The sequence below is a fragment of the Callospermophilus lateralis genome, chromosome 8 (genome assembly GCF_048772815.1).
Source record: "Callospermophilus lateralis isolate mCalLat2 chromosome 8, mCalLat2.hap1, whole genome shotgun sequence".
Classification (NCBI taxonomy): Eukaryota; Metazoa; Chordata; class Mammalia; order Rodentia; family Sciuridae; genus Callospermophilus; species Callospermophilus lateralis.
Window position 1 is genome coordinate 1,445,979 of NC_135312.1, and position 13,654 is coordinate 1,459,632.

At 47.0% G+C, this 13,654-nt stretch overlaps 1 protein-coding gene across 8 annotated transcripts in view; it reads left to right on the plus strand.

Moving 5' to 3' along the window:
• Positions 1 to 13,654, plus strand: part of Nsd2 (nuclear receptor binding SET domain protein 2) — a 76,849-nt gene continuing 63,195 nt past the window's right edge. For 3 of the 8 annotated variants that reach the window (XR_013092122.1, XM_076863945.1, XM_076863946.1), the window contains exon 1: positions 1 to 92. The gene's annotated coding sequence lies outside the window, so the exon portion shown is untranslated. The remainder of the gene's footprint in view (positions 93 to 13,654) is intronic. The other 5 variants (XM_076863942.1, XM_076863943.1, XM_076863947.1 and 2 more) reach the window with 3 other exon arrangements.

Genomic DNA, 13,654 nt, shown 5'->3' on the forward strand with positions numbered 1-13,654 from the left:
GCCGCCGCCGCCCCCTCGGCCGCCGCTGCCCTCAGCGGCCCTTGCCCGCCGGACCGCGCCGCCGGACGCCGCCGAGGATGCGACGCAGCCAGGTCACTGGGGGGCCGCCAACCGCCAGGCGGGCCGGGCGGCGGGCGGGGAGCGAGGCCGGAGGCCTGGGCGGCGGGCGAGCGGGCGGGCGGCCGGGACCGGCCCGGGCACAGGCCGAGGCCCCGGCGGGCGCAGGCCGCGGGCGCGGCGGCTAACGGGGCGGCGGGCGCGCGGCCATGTTGGGCCCGGCGGCCGTGCACCTGTGCCGGCCCGCGGCCGCCTTTGTTCCGCGGCGCTGCGGGCCCTCCGGCCTTTGTGCGGCGCGGGGCGCCGGCCCGGCGACCGCGGTGGGAGGGGCGCGGCGGCGGGGTCGCGCCGTGCGCTTTGTGCGCGGGAGGTCCGGCGGCGGCCGTTGGTCAGCGCGGCGCGCCCGGGCCGCGGCCGCCGGCCCGGCAGGTGGAGGCGCGGTGCCCGGACCCGCCCGTTCGGCTGGCGACCGCGCCCCGACCCCGGAGAGCGGCATCCCCGCGGGCGCAGGCGGCGGGCCGGACCCCGCGCGGCCGGCGGTTCAGAATCCGGTTCGTGGTGAACGCCACTCAGGTTGGGCTGCTGGGGACTGGGCGAGGCGCTGCGCGGACCGGCCACGGCGTCGAGCCTTCTGACATCCCGCCAGAAACAGCCCCGAAAGTGCGTCTGCAGCGACGCCCTGGCCGCTCGGAACGTGCGTCGCCGCGGCCCGGAGGCGGCGGCCGGCGCGGTCAGCCGGGGCGCAGCGCGGCCCGAGTGCCGCAGTCGGCCAGCCGCTCCGGCGCTCCGAGGCCTTGGCTTTTAAAGGAGTTAAATCCCAGGATCGCGCTGCATCGCGTTAGCAGCTCTAAGCTTCTCCGAAGGTTGTCAGTGCGGAGAGCGAGGAGCCATCCCGGTGTGGCGCTGGGACTGGAGCCTCCTGCTTTCCCCCTCGGGGCTTCAAGTGTTCTGGTTCCGTAGGTAACGCGAGGAGGGCACCGGTACTCAAAACGCAGCCTCCAGGCGAAAGAAGCCAGTCCTGTGGGCGCAGGATCCCCCATTCCCCAGGACCTGAGAGTTCAAATCTAAACCGCCGACTGGCGATGCGGAGGACTTATGCCTGATGGTGACTTTGAGTCATTTCCTTTTCTCTCCTTCCATTTTCTCGCTGCCCAACAGCCTTCAGTTTGGTGTGATGGTTGGTGGAGTGAGGACCTAATGCTTGCTTGGGAGTTTCTGTGAAGAGCTCCCATCTGTCTATTCAGTGTGAAAATCCTCCCCTCTTGACTTCCAAATAGGCTGGTCTCTGATTGCAGTGGTAAACGTTCCATTTTAACAGTGCCAGATAAAACTTGGTGAATTTCAAAGGATCATGACAATTCTTGTGTGTGAATATGAATATCTGGTGTGTTCCTATGTAACATGCAAACTAACAGCAAAAAATAAGGTAAATGTGACCTCTGGGTTTATTTTTATGCAACCAATATATGTAGGGCTATTAAACCAATGCCGGCTGAAATGTGGGGAACCAGATGAATTTTAAGTCAGAATTGCAGAATGAGTCAGGAATTGGAGACCCTGTGGGTTAGTTAGGAGTGAGCTCAGCCCTCCATCATTTGATGTCCTCTCTTTCTAGCAGTAGTCAGACTTGAAAAGATGTACTTACATGGCAGAATGTGAACTAATTAGTTACTTCCTTTTTTTTAAGCAGTTTTGGCGATTCAGTGTGAAACATGTGAAAGTAGGTGGAATTAGACTGACTTAGTAAGAAGTGCTGGTGAGAGGACAGAAAACAGTAATAAATTTGTGCCGTGTGAGCTGTGTGGTTCTTTTTACCAAGTAAGAGAGCATATAGACTGATGTGCTAAGATGGGGTTCAAGTTCATAATTCAAGCTTATTTATTTTTTTTAAAGAGAGAATTTTTTAATATTTATTTTTTAGTTTTTGGCGTACACAACATCTTTGTTTGTATGTGGTGCTGAGGATCGAACCCGGGCCGCACGCATGCCAGGCAAGCGCGCTACCGCTTGAGTCACATCCCCAGCCCCAGCTCAAGCTTATTTTGCCCTGGCCTTTCCAATCCAGTAAAATAACCTAAGTAGTAAATGCTTTAAATACTGAGAATTGAAGATGTAAGTCTTCCCTTCTCCCTTTCTCTGTGGTGCTGGTGAAGGAGTCGGGGGCCTGGAGCGTCCCCAGCCCTGGAGATAGATGTGTTCACATCCACTTATTCTGGTCTGGTGTTTTTTTGTTTGTTTGTTTGTTTATTTATTTATTTATTTGAGAACTGGTCAGTCTACAGAAGGTGTACAACTTTGGATAATCATTTTGGTGTCCTCACCTCACTTTCCTCTTTTGCCCCAGATGTGTGGTGTCCTGACTCTAGGTTTTTGTGTGGGCTTTTGCTTTGCATGGACCACTGCTTATCTTCCTTTCTGAGTACAGTGCACAGCCTATTAAGAGCCACATGTGACCCTTCTCCCCTTTTGGATAAGCTTTTGGAGGTAGAACTCTGTCATCATCTTGGGCAGCCTGCCTCCGCTGATACCTTCCCATGGCATGCATTCCATAAAAACTGAGTATTTAAATGGGCATATGACATAGGGTAAAAAAAAAAAATCAATACCAGCATTGGACCTGTTTCTTGCTGTCTTTTGTAAGTCATGTTGGAGCAGAAAGGGAAGAAGCTGAATGTGGAGAGGACAGGGCTGGGCTAAGGTCACTTTGCTTTAACTGGGGAGCAAGATGCATTTGCCAGGCAGGGTGGCTTCCTTTGCTCTTTGTGGCTTACTCAGATGTAAATGGAAATTAGCTATGAAATGTTGCAAGCAGTACCTGCACCAACTTGGAGCAAGCTTTGCTGCTGAACCTCATGCTGTGTTCTCTGTAGCACTGGACAAGGTAAAAAAGAAAGTATACAAAGTAAAAAAAATCAAGAGGTGACATGGAAGCCCTGGAGGAGGAAGCTCTGAACTTACAAACTGACTTGTTAGTTTTTCTCTTGGGGAATATTTTTTACATTGAGTATAATTGGGGGAGACTTAATCATTGGCCACCCAGAGACACTCAAGCACTTTATATCTGTTGGTTTCAGTATAGCTTTTGAGGGCAATTTATTTATTTTATTTTGGTACCAAAGATTGAACCCAGGGGCACTCAACCCTTGAGCTACATCCCCAGCCCTTTTTACTTTGAGACAGGGTCTTGCAGATTGCTTAGTGCCTTGCTTTTGCTGAGGCTGGCTTTGAACTCATGATCCTCCTGCCTCAGCCTCCTGAGCCGCTGGGATTACATGCAAGGCTCACACTCTACCACTGAGCCACAACCCCAGCCCCCACTGATGAGTTTTCAAAGTATCTTAATTGCTGCAATGGTTTCATCAAAACACATAAGGATAGAAATTATACTAGTGGATATGTTTTAAAAACAAGTGATTTCCCCCTCCTTTCTGGAGAGAGCTGGGACCTCACTTTTTAAGTTGACTTAAGTTAAAAGAGTTGATACAAATAAAGTCTGGCATGCTGTTAGGAGGTCTGTATACTTCAGTAAGGATTTCGTGTTTTACACCAGGAAGCATGGTCCTGACCCCTTTTTACTGTCTCAGTCAGTTCACGACATCCTTCCTTGTCTTCCTAAGACAGAGATGTGGTCCTGTGAGTCCCACTTTTCAAGGATCTCTTTGCTCCTTGAGGTCAAGACCTGTCTCTTGCTGGGCTTTTTGGCTTCTGCTGCATTTATTCCACCTTGACCTGCCTGACCTTTTGCAATGCTTTTCCCCCAGGCCTTGCGTGATTAGTTTTAGTGTTTTTATCCCATATGCGTACCCCTCCCCACAGTGTATACATGGGCTGGGCTTGCTTTTCCTATTAATCCCTTCAGCCAGGTTTCAGCTTGGGACGCACACTAGAAGGCTGCCCCTGCTTTCCTGCCTCTTTGGCAGGCCTTTGTATGCTGTAGCATTTGGGGCTGCCCCCATCTTTGCCCAGACTCTATTCTTGTCTGTCCCAGGCAGACGTACTGGCCCCAAGCCCCGTCCTGTTCTGTCTCAGACTACTACAATATGCTGGTCTTTCTGCCTGATGCTCCCCAGATGCTTTTGTGACTTGCTTCTCTTCCTCTTGAGGTCTTTGCCCCAAATCCTCTTCAGGCACCATCCTTGACCAGTGGTGTGAATACTCTGCTGCTGCCTAACACTCTGCTCTGCTGGAGTGTCATCTGCAGAGCACTTCTCTTCTGACATTTCACAAATTGCCTGTCTTTCCTGACTACACGGAGATGTCTGTGAGGGTGGGGATGTTCTCCTTTGGCTTTGGCTGTTTTGTACCCCCAGTGCCTAGAGTGGTGCCTGAATGACTGGCAAGCATTCAGCAACTCTTTGAATGAAGGATCTCTGTCTTCTGTGTGATACTGGGGATGTGAGATGTCATAGATGTGATAGGAATGAAGCGGTTGGTGTGAGCATGTTTTTCCTGTAGTAAGACTAGAAATGGGAGGGCCATGTGCTGGTGATAAAGTTCAGTGAGGAGGCCTGTGGACCAGTATTAGAATAGAGGACCATGGTTTACCAAGGTACAGGAGGCAGGAATGGGAAGAGGGAGCTGATGCAGCTTTAATGGGACTGGGTCTTGGCAGTATGGAGGGATGAAGAGGAAGAGAGGTGGTCTAGGAAGTCCAATATTTACAGTTTGAAAATTGGGTAGTGTTGCCCTGATTTTTGCCTCAGAGTAAACCAGTGAAAGGGAAGGTGGCCTTAGTTTCTGATCACTTCTGTTCTTTCCAAAAGGAGGCTCTGATCTCACCTGTCTGACTAAGATGCATTCTGGTGCTCCACTGTGCCTAGAAGAGGAAGCCCTGGATCTGGAACATGCTGTGTGGTCTCTGCCTGTCTTTCTGGGGTCTTCTCCGGCCAACCCCTGTGGTTGCCCCAAGATCTCACTGTCAGGTTGCCAGGTGCTCTTGGACGAGCTATGCTCTGTCCTGTGAATCTTTGCAAGTGTTGTCACTTCTTCCTGAGTGGTCTTGTTTTGTGCTGTGTGTTTTTCTGATGGCTCATCCCTTGTTTCTGGGAAGCCTTTCCGCTAGCGTTGCAGACCTGGGCCCTTGGTGCTGTATGCATTTGTCTTGTGCCCAATTTGTCATGTCATTTTTTTTAATAAATTTATTTTATTTATATATTTATTTGGTGCTGAGGATCGAACCCAGGGCCTTGCACGTGTAAAGTGAACGCTCTACCGCTGAGCCACAACCCGAGCCCCTTGTCATGCCTTTTTGAATGCCCTCTTATATAGGCAGCATGCTACCCAGGGTCCTACCCTACCTTCTTCTCTAGGTCATGAGTTTTTCAGGGGAGGACTTTCTGAGTTACCTTCAGTGCTTGGATGTAGAAGGCACACAGTGGACAAGTGGAGACAGCTTTTGGGCATTATTTGTTTTTCTAAGGATTTTTATTTCATAAGATTGGAAATTCTTGGGGCTGTGGCTGTGGCTGGCTCAGTGGTAGCGTACTTGCCTGGCATGTGTGAAGCACTAGGTTCAATTCTCAGCACCACTTATAAATATATAAATAAAATAAAGGCCTATCAACAACTAAAAAAATTAAAAAGAATGGAAATTCTTAGATTTAAGAAAAAATCAAGATGTTAGAAATATTGTATTACTTTTCTGTATTACTTTCCCCCAAAGATGATGATGATGGTGATGATTTGGGGATTGAACCCAGGGGTGCTTTACCACTGAGCTATATCCCCAGCCTTTTTTATTTTGAGACAGGGTCTCACTAAATTGCTGAGGCTGGCTTTGAACTTGTGACCCTCCTGTCTCAGCCCCACCAGGAGTGCGTCGTGGTGCCTGGCTATCCCCCAAAGATTAGAAGTTGGTGCCATCTGTGTAGAACTTTGCTGTATGCAGCTTTGAGCAGTGAATATTCTTTACTTCCTGTCCCTGGATCCTCACAGCAAGAAACTAAATCTCAGAGGTTTTAAGAAACTGACCCAAAATCACCAGGCACCATGTGATCGAGAGAGGATTTCTGCAGAGCTGACTGCTGGTTCTGTACTCTGGGACTTATCATTTCAACATTGTAGTCTGTCCACAGGTGGAAGGATGGGTCATTATAGTTTTGTACTTCTTTTATTTATTTATAATTTGTAGGTGCTTTTTTTCCCCCACATTTTTTTATGGGTTCATTACAGTTGTTCATACTGATAGGATTAGTTGTTACTCATTCACACATGCATACAGTGTAACAATATAATTTAGCCAATAGCACTCCTCAACACTTAAGGTTTTGTACTTCGCTGACATTGTTTTACTCACTGAACAGATGGATGAACATAAACTGTGCAGTGATATAGGACCTGTGTCCTTGGTCCCCCAGAGTTTAGAGACCTGTGAAGGGGGAAACGGGAGAGTATGGACAAAAATCTTTTAAAAACCTATAAAATAATCTTGCCAAAACGAAATAACAAAAACAAATCAAGCTTGCATCTGACCACGCTTCTGCATGTAACTAGTGGGGCAGAGGAGCATGCTAACCTACACCACTGGGCTGCCATCAGCAGAACTGTGACCAGCAACCTGTTCCCTTACACAAGGAGGTCGGGCTTGATGAAGGCACCAGCTGATTCAGCATGTCTGGATTATGTGCATCCACGTCTGGCCAGTTAGTTAGAGACATGCTGATGATGCGGAGGGTGCTGAGGGTATGTGGGTTCTACCTATTCTGTCCACCTCCATGTGCATTCAGAATTCCCTTTGGGGCTGGGGATGTGGTTCAAGCGGTAGCGTGCTCGCCTGGCATTTGTGTGGCCCGGGTTCGATCCTCAGCACCACATACAAAACAAAGATGTTGTGTCCACCGATAACTAAAAAATAAATATTAAAAAAAAATTCTCTCTCTCTCTCCCTCTCTCTCACTCTCTCTTAAAAAAAAAGAAAAAAGAAAAAAAGAATTCCCCTTAACATGTCATGAAAGATCTAGGTGCATGTGGTAGGGAGGTTATGCCTGATGGGGTATCAGGAAAGACTTCCTGTAATATTGGCGCTGGGGCAGAGAGGGGACTTGGGTGTTGGCTCAGTAGAGGTTGGGGTGGGTGTTCAGGTGGAGGGAAGAGCCTGTGCAAAAGCTCTGTGATAGGAGAAGAACCAAGTGGGTGTAGCTGGAGCAGAGGGTGAGGCTGCAGAGGTGCCAGATGTTGTGTGGGGGAGGGTGAGGTAAGTTCTTTTAGACTCTGTTTTTCATTCAAAGAGCAATGTGAGGCCTTTGAAAGGGTGACAAAAATCCATGTGCTTTGGAGAGCATATTCCTCGCGTTCTCTAGGTGTAGGATTTAGACAGCAGTGAGTTCTATCAGGTTAGGGTCTTTCCATTGTTCTTGCTTTGGGTATACCTGACAGGGCTGAACAGCCCCTGTCCCTTTGAAATCTGGTGTAGCCATATGGTGTAGCTTTGGTTGGTGGAAGGTGATATCATGTCAGAGGGGAAAGTCCAAGAGATGTGCCTCCCCATTCCCTGTTTTCCTGTTTCTAACTGGGAACGTGGATGGGTGCCATGAGTAAGAATCGAGTTCTTGGAGATGAGCCAGGCAGCACATGGTTCTGGGCTTGGTACTGTGTCATAGCCTCGTCCTGGGTTTCTCAAGGTCTGGTCTTCAGTCTGGCAGTATGGATCACCTGGAACTTGTTAGAAATGCAGATTCTCTGTCCTGCCCTAGACTCACTGAGTCGCATGCTCTGGAGTGGGTCCAGCAATCTGGGTTCTAGCAAAACCCCTTGTGGTTCTGACAGCCCCAAGTTGAGAGCACTGGTGGAGGACCTCAGTGCTCGACTAGCATTGGGACTGTGGTATGGCGAGAAGTGGACAGGCTTAGCTGAAGTGGATTCTGCAGTGAAATTAATAGTGTGTTGTTTGGGGGCCTGAGAGATATAGGGGAAGTAGTCAGTGGTGACTTCTGAGCTTCTGTCTGACAGAACCAGAGAGATGGAGATGTCGTTCCCTGTCCAGATAAAGTATCTTTTTTGTAAACATTTACATCTATTTCAGTTTCTGAGCTCAGAAACAAGAAAGAGCCATTATGAAATGAAAACAATTTATTAACTTGATTTACTCAAATATAAGTTTCTCAGTAAACCCCACACTGACCCCTTTAAAATTGTACCCCTCTGATTGCCCAGTCTTCTTTGGCTAATTAGACTTTATTGGTGTGGTGATGACCCCATTTGTTTTCCCCCACCGCCCTTGAGGGAAACTTGCAGGTGGGGCACTTGTCTCTTCAATTCATGTTTGCATCCCCAGAACTGTGCCCTACCTGCAACCCCATCCCCCCACCCCACCCCAAGATGCGTGTGAGCTCCAGAGTCTTTTGATGGATGGATGGTGGCTGGGAGAACCCTCAGGTTCTGGTCTAGGTATGCCCTGGACGTGGCTGAGTGCTGGCTGGTGCCTGGGTGGCATTCCTTCCCTGCTTAGCCCTTGCTTTGTGTGTTCAAGTTTACACACATGGTATCCTGGCATGGAGGATGAGCTGGCCTGGTGGTGTGGGGAAGCCTGTTCAGCTCCAGGCAGCTCAGTCTTCCTCACGTTGGGGAGTGAGGGGCATTTCAGAGTGATAGCAGCACCACCCAAAGTGAACACTCAAAAGATGAGGCTTCTGAGAATGGTACATTTGGGTAAATTTGGTTTGCCTCCCTTTTGTTTTATCTGAAATAAATTGTGAACTTTATTTGTAGAGGATGAGCTGGGATTCTGTGTCACATTCATAGTTTATTGGGTTCTTTTTGGTTGAGTTCTGAAATCTGAAAAAAAAAATCTTCAAGATGTAGCTTCTTACAATTCCTTTGAAACAGGAGTGATTCCTGTTCATTCATTGTCTACCTGGGAAGACAATGAAGCTAAACTTGAATGTATTTCTCAGGATATCAGGATGTTCTTGGTTGTTGTGAGAACCTCAGTTAATTAATGTGGGAGGCCATCCTTGCATGTGATTTGAGTTACCTCCCTGGCTGGGTGAGAGGCGCTTAGACACATCTTTGTGTCCAGAGCTTTCCCCACTCTTCTCAGGTCCGAGGGCTTGTCCATGTGGAGGTGTGTCTGGCCACTACTCCGAAGACCCAATCATTGCACCTGACCTTGGGACACTGCCCCCCTTAATCTTCATTGGATGGGATTGTCCCCAGAATTTTTTGTTTCCCCAATAAAAGTCCACTCCCTGGCGTGTTCTCTCTCTCTCGCTAGCCTCTTCAGTAAACCTTGCTACCATTAATAGGTGGCTAGAGGCTGGAGCTAGGAGAAGCCATCCTGGAGCTGGTTTAAAGGTAATTAGAGCCTGTCTCTTTAATTCAAACTCCCTGAGGATTTCTCACGCAGCTGAACTTTCATTTATGAATCCTGTGCTGGCCACAGGCTAAAAATTAGTGGATTGAATCAGTGAAGGGCAGTAGCCAGGTGTCCAATGCCCTTCTCTCAGGCCTCTGCTGTGGGTCCGTGGAGGGGGGCTGTCTGCTGGTTCAGAAGACATAGCAACAAACAAATTATGGGTCATTATCTTCTCCACTTCCTTTAGGGGCCTGTTCAGAACTTCTGAGGTAGGGAAATTTGTGTCTTGATGGCCCATTACAAGTGAAAATGTATTTTAACAGGGTTTTGTCCTTGCTCTACATTTTGCTTCAGGAGGAGTCCCAGGTGGCTCTGAAGGCAGAGAAGGATGCTGGAGCGTGGAGGCCTGCCTTGCAGTTCAAGTGAGCTGCTGGCTTTTTTTTTTTTTTTTTTTTTTTTTAAAGAGAGAGTGAGAGAGAGGGATAGAGAGAGAGAATTTTAATATTTATTCTTCAGTATTTGGCGGACACAACTTCTTTGTTGGTATGTGGTGCTGAGGATCGAACCCGGGCCGCACGCATGCCAGGCGAGCGCGCTACTGCTAGAGCCACATCCCCAGCCCAGCTGCTGGCTTCTTGAGGCTGGCCTTGTTCTTGCGATTCCTTCCTCATGGGTTGTCCTTGTCTTGCAGTAGTGGCCATTGATATTTCCTCTGGTATCTTGGGAAAGCAGCCTTGTCTTGTGTGCTTCTCTTCCTTCCTACTGCCCAGAGATCCCGGAGGTGCCTTCTTACCTGTGAGCCCTCAGCATAGGATCTAAATTGTGAGTTCTCACCTAGAGCCCATAGAAGTCTTATTTTCAAGAATGTGCAATTTCCAGACATACCATTATGGCAAAATAGAAAGTATAATTATTATTTTATATATATATATATATATATATATATATATATATATATACAGTTAGAAAATAAGTTTTAGGAAAAATTTTTTTTATGTAGAAAATTAGAGGGGAACTTGGAACTAACCAACCAAAAATCTTTACTCACGTTTCTAATTTATCTTTTTCTTTCTTTCTTTCTTTTTTTTTTTTTTTTTTATATACCAGGGATTGAACTTGGGGGCACTTAAGTACTGAGCAACATCCCCAGCCCTATTTTGTATTTTATTTAGAGACGGGGTCTTGCTGAGTTTCTTAGAGGTCTCACTAAGTTGCTGAGTCTGGCTTTGAACTCACAATCCTCCTGTCTCAGCCTCCTGAGCCGCTGGGTTTACAGATGTGTGCCATTGTGCCTGGTTTCTAATTTATCTTTTTCTTTTTTTTTAATATTTAATTTTTAGTTGCAGTTGGACACAATACTTTTATTTTATTTATTTTTATGTGGTGTTGAGGATCAAACCTAGGTCCTTGAACGTGCTAGGCGAGAGCTAAGCGAGCACTCTACTGCCGAACCACAATCCCAGCCCCTATCTTTTTCATTATTAAACCAAGAGACATACTGAAGAGAAGCTGCTCTGGGAGGTGTATGGTTGAAGGTATGTTCTCTGCCACCTTGATTCACTACTCTTCTAACTGCTGCTTCTGGTATTTATTTACCAGAAAACCCAAACACACGCATATAAATTTGCTAATTTTGGAACTTTTAAATTTATATATTAAGTTCTTTCTGTAGAAATGAGGCTTTAGCTTTCTTACTCCCCACCCCTTGCCTTCCACTTCATTCCATTATTCCCAATATTGTGTTATGAACTTAATGCTAAAATATAATGAATTTTTTTTTTTTTCAGTTTTGTAGTTTGGACGTGGTTTGCCAGGATTAATATGTCCTCTGTTCTGTCTGGGTATCAGCTCGCTTCCTTTGTGTGTCTGGCTTCTTGATGCTGGTGGTTGGTTAGGATTGTCTCTTGGCCCTGACTTTGTGCTCTCCAGTATGGGCCATTCTGTGAACCTGCTTGGGCTTCTCATAGCATAGTTACTGGCTCTAGGAAGGAGGAAGTGAAATTTCAATTTATTTTGTTCTTTGCAGTGCTAAGAATGGAACCCAGGGCCTTAAGCATGCTAGATAAGCACTCTTCCAGGGGACTAAATATGAGGCCTGCAGTCCTTTTAAGGCAAGGATGAGAACTGTCATGGCTTTATTCTTGCCATACATATTTTATTGGTGAAGACAAAGACTCAAGGGGGCCTTGCCATACTCAGGGTATATGTGTAATTCAGCTTTTTTTTGTTATGTCCAAAAGACCTGACAAGAACAATGTAGAGGAGGAAAAGTTTATTTTTGCTCACAGTTTTAGAGGTTCAGTCCATGGTCAGTCTACTCCATACCTCTGGGCCCAAGATGAGGCAGAATCTCATGGTGCAAGGGTGTGACAGAGGAAAACAGCTCAGGACATGGCAACTGGGAAGCAGAAAGAGCTCAGTTCACCAAGGACAAACTATAAATCTCAAAGACATAGCTCTAATGGCTTACTTTCTCCATCCACACTGTTTGCCTATAGCTACCACCCAGTTAGTCCATCAGTGGATTTATCCACAGATTAGTTCACACCTCTCATAATCTAATCATTCCGTTCTGAAAATTCTTGAATTGCCTCATGCATGAGCTTTTGGGGGATACCTCATATCTAAACCATTACATTTCACCCCTGACCCTTAAAGCTCACCCCCATCTCATACTGTGAAATACATTTAGTCTGTCTCCAGTAATCTTAACAGTTCTGGCGTTGCCCCAGATCTTAAGTCCAAAAGCTCATCTGAGACTCAAGGCAAAGTCTTTTAACTGTGAGAGTAAAAATTAAAAGCAAGTTATATATATCCAATATAGAAAGGCACAGAGCAAATATTTCTATCCCAGAGGGGAGAAACGGGGACATAGAAAGAAGGGATGGGATCAAAGCAAGGCTGAAATTCAGATAGGTAAATAAGTCCTGTAGTTGTGTGTTCAGCTTCCAGGGCACATGCATCTAGCACAAGGTGGCCCCGCCCCTGTGGTCTTAGTGGTTGCAGCCCACCTGGCCTCTTGGCTTTTTCTCTGCCTGATTCCTAAAGCTTTTCTCAGCAGATGTCCCACAGTATCGGCTTTTTTTTTTTTTTTTTTTTTTTTTTTTGTGGTGCTGGGGATTGAACCCAGAACCTGTTCATGTGGGGCAAGTATTCCATCAACTGAGCTATATCCCAGCCCACTGGCATTTCTTAATCTTGGTGTTCTCTGTTGCAACTTTAGCTCCCTTTTCATATCTTCATGCATCACTCTCTCAGAGCAGCCTGCAGGGACTCTTTGAACCTACTACATTTTGCCTGGCCCCTCAGCCCTTCTTTTGAAATCTTGATGGAAGCCTCCATGATTCCCTAACACCAGGATCCTACATTCTTGCAGAACCAGCATCATGTGGTTGATACCAAAGTCTGCCACCATCTCAAGCAGTAGCCAAGCTTCTTGGGACCACAGCTGTATCAGCCTCTGAGTGCTAGGGCAGCTGAGCATAGGCAGGGTAAAACAACTTCCTAGGCCACCCTATGCAAGCAGAGTGCCCCCATGGTGTCTTCTCAAAGGAATTTTTACTTTTATACCTTTGAGCCTTGGATGAGTGAGGTCTTGCCACACCTGAGGTGCCCTCAAGCCGTCTTTCCTATTGTTTCTGGGTAAAGTCTTTGGCATCTCATTAGTGGCTATAACACTAGTCCTCCCTAACAACCACACATTCCTTAGCCTCAGTTTTACTTGCCCTTTTCTGGGCAGATGTCAAGTTTTTCAACTCTTTCAGCCGTGCTTTCTGCTCCTAGTTATCACAGTAAACTTGGCTAAAAGTTGCCAGCATTGTTCATGCCACCACCTGTATGCTGTGCTGTCTTGAAATTTCCTCTGCTAGATTAATTAGTTAGTCCATTGCCTTTAAATTCAGCCTCACAGAAAGTCTCAGGACATGGGAAAAATGTAGATAACTTCTTTGCCAAACATAACATTAGTGACCTCTAGTCAATTTCCAGTACAGTCCTTGTGAACCCAGTCTTCACTGTCCATAGTCCTATTGTCATTCTGGTGTTCTGCGCTTCCATCAGAATTGCCCATGGAGCTCCACTTAAAACACTCTGTAAAGTTTTTCCAGTTTGCATCACTAAACGTTTCAGAATTCCTTCCCCAGCAACCGGCTCTAAAGGTTTCTGAACCACATGGTTTGGTCAGTCACAGCATTGACCCCACTCTTGTGTACCAACTTCTATTTTAGTCATCTTTGTGTCACTGTGACCAAATGACCTAACAAGAACAATCGGAGGAGGAAAGATTTATTTGCCTCACAGTTTCAG